Source organism: Dermacentor andersoni, chromosome 1, assembly GCF_023375885.2.
Source record: "Dermacentor andersoni chromosome 1, qqDerAnde1_hic_scaffold, whole genome shotgun sequence".
Lineage (NCBI taxonomy): Eukaryota > Metazoa > Arthropoda > Arachnida > Ixodida > Ixodidae > Dermacentor > Dermacentor andersoni.
Genome location: NC_092814.1, coordinates 247,436,287 through 247,439,528, shown reverse-complemented (window position 1 = coordinate 247,439,528; position 3,242 = coordinate 247,436,287). Strand labels below are relative to the sequence as shown.

The 3,242-nt window shown below is 48.6% G+C and overlaps 1 long non-coding RNA gene across 1 annotated transcript; it reads right to left on the bottom strand.

Moving 5' to 3' along the window:
- Positions 1-1,152: 1,152 nt before the first annotated feature.
- On the bottom strand, positions 1,153-1,970 carry LOC126547865 (uncharacterized). Its single transcript, XR_011892265.1, has 3 exons — positions 1,864-1,970; positions 1,537-1,642; positions 1,153-1,177 (listed from the first exon to the last, which is right to left on the bottom strand). It is a non-coding gene; the product is annotated as an uncharacterized lncRNA (long non-coding RNA).
- Positions 1,971-3,242: the final 1,272 nt, after the last annotated feature.

Here is a 3,242-nt window from a genome sequence, read left to right as displayed (position 1 = left end):
AATGCCGCAGTCAGACTAATGTACCACCAGGCTTGCTGGCACTTCTGCAGGTGAGCGTGATAGTGTGGAGGCTCTTATTACTGAAGTACAACTTCAAGCAAAAAAGAATCATGCTGCAACAGCTATGCTACTTGTGGTTGCATGAAAGGGTGACTTGAGCAATTATTTCTTGCAAACTAGCAATATCCGGCCTTCATATCATCATTACAACAGCAAAATTTAAGCTAATAAAAAAATGGTGTAAAATTCCTTGCCTATGCTAGTACCTCACTTATTTAAATATGTGGGTCCTGAGAGGGGGGAGGGACTTGGCCGCCACCATGGGCTGGTGCAGCCAGCAGCAGCTACAGGAGACGCTGGTTCGTCTCCTGTGAGCGCCGTTCCACTGCCAGCCGCTGCTGCTGAACGTCGCGCATGCTGCCGACCTCCTCCCTCAGCTGTTGTAGTCCCTCCATGTGGACAGCATGTTGCTACCGCAGGACCTCCATATGAATGCTATGCTGCTGGCGCAGGACGTCCATATGGGCCTCGTGGTGCTGTTAGCGAATAAGATGTGTAATTAGTTTAATTATAGAAGCTCAGTAACAAGGCCTTGGTGTGTTGCATTTATCCGCATTTGCAGGCTATTGTCACTGTATATTGAAACACTGAATATATCTTTCTGGCCCATCAAATTTGTACAGTCCCATTCCATTAAGATGTCTTACATGGTTATACCTGCTTCCCTGAACTTAATGCCACTTCTTTCTTTTTGCCACATAATTGCGTAGATATTGACACATATTATTTCACGCAAATGTATACAAGATATGATCACCACAGCACTGTATGCATACATTATGCTTTTTTACTGATTAATTTTTGGAGAGGTCATATGCTCGTCAATTTCATACGCAGAAAAATATACGTCTGTGGCCTTACACATACCCGCTTGTTTTGCTCCAGCATTTGTCGGCGGAAGCGGGCCTCCTCCTGCGCCCTGGCTTCCGCCGACTAGCCCTGCCGAACGTATTCGGCAGTAGCCATCTGGACGGCGCCCTCGAGGACCTGCTGCCTCGACTGCCTACGGGGGGGGGGGGGGGGGGGGGGGGTGCCTGCGGCTCTCGTGGGGTAGGCTGGGGGGTCGGCTGGGAGGGTGGCTGCTGGAGGGTAGGCTGCTGGAGGGTAGGCGGTTGCTCTTCATGCAAGACAAAAACAAACACTGCTCATTCACTGTTATCCGACCCACACAGCTTGATTGTCCTAACCAGTCACTTCGAAATGTCATTGTAGCTGCATAGCTACAATAATGATACACAAGGCAGTCGCATAGTTAGAGCAAAAGATGCCACAGAAAGTTGCTGGTTACAGTAACCTATAAGAAGCACAAGGAATCTCTATTACAACATCATGTCATTTGTAGGCTTGAATTTCTGCTCCATGAATAAGAGCTGAATGCTGGACACAAAGGTAGTAACAGCACAGTGGGCTACTTCACAGCAAGGTCATACAGCAACTGCAAACAATGCTACTACAAAAGCTGGGTCACTGACTTACGTGTAAGGCCACTTGGCCCAGCAACAGCTGCAGGGCCCGACACCACAAACGCAGTTGTTGCTGGTGCACTGCGGGAGGGCCCTGCAGCATCCTCCGAACTTGTGTCCTGCAGTCAGAGTAGTGTTCAGACATTGCGAGCAGTGTATGCAATGCGCATCATTTACACAATTTGCTGCTCAGAGTACATAACCTATATTGCAACTTGCACAGAAAAACGAAAAAAAAATATGGCTGAAGAGATTTTGCAATATTGTATTACAGTGTAATGCTGAAAATTTGTGAGGCCACAGCAGCACAAACAACACTTTTTAAAACCAATGTACGCACCTCGCTATCGGCGAAGAACTGGGGGGCGGAAACAAGGAGGCCGCCTGTCCTCCCAAGAATGTCGAGGACGCGGCCGTCTACCCCACCTACTCTGCCGCCTCCAGTGGCCCTGCAAACACAACAACGACAACAACTACGTGAAACGACGTTACTGTCAGCATCGTTAGAAAGCTCACGTCTTCTCGCTCGCGGCCCTGGCCGCTTCTTTTTTGGCCTTATGGAACATTTTGGCCCAGTGGTTCCGCCAACGGCTCGTTGACTTCACCGCTGGGCCCTGTCCGTTTAAGACTGCCGCCACCTCCTCCCATAGCTCGTTCTTTCGAGCAGCAGTCATACGTGGCGAGAACTCTGTAGAAGCTCTCGCCAGGTATGGGTGCTGCTCGATGAACTGCACCAAAATATCGGTTTGTTCTTTCGAAACTCTGGGCCCTTTTGCTGCCGCCATTTTCGATTTTCAAACTTGGGAATTTGAGCCGGCCCGCAACACAGTAAGAAATTTACAGGCAAACTTTCTGTCTAAGCTAAGCGCCTGCATAAAGTACTCACTAGGAATTGATTATATTTCGCCTTTTTATACCACTAATATAAAAAAGGTAAAGTCGCTACTCACATTTACCGTTGTAGCAGCTTCTTTCTCGGAACGTAACCGTCAGTGCAGGGGCGCCAGGCCCAGGAAGTATTACCGTTGCTGCGATCACATTGACGAGGCTATTGTTCTGTCGTGGCGGTGCTCTATTGAAAGGTGCTGAGTGCCTTGACAGTTCTCGATCCACTATGTTGCAAAGTTTGTCCTCGGGTGTTACGGTTAATTCTTGTTGGCCCTTCGTAAAGAAGAAATTATCACACGTCAGACATGATGCACCGAAGACCACACGACAACGTAAGCACTACACGAGCAATATTTGCTCACCTCACTCCTGCTGTATCTCACGGCTCCTGCAAGCAGCGCATATTCTTCTCAGATGCAAGTATACCGCTGTGGGCCGCAATTAGTTGCGCTGCGTTACGGACACGCTAGCGGCTGCCAGCTGTTGGGTAAACTGAGGCCGCCATTTTGCGTGCGCTCAACGGCATGGCTTGGATGCACATCCGACCAATATGTGGCTATGGCTTCAAAAATAGGAGTACTTGCGTTTGCATTTCTTTAAGCTGCGGCAGCTTTTACGTTGTAAGGTTACAAAATGAATTTGCTTTACGCAGCATGGAAGTCCGCTTTTATTAAGTGTTGTTTTACAAGACAAATTTGCTATACAGCCCCGGAAAAAGAGAAGAGAACACGAAAGAAACATCCGGCCAATGAAGGGAGCTTCTGATTGGACTATCCAAAAAACGTCGTGCGTACGCAACCACCATTTCCAAAATCGGTGACGTCAGGCGAG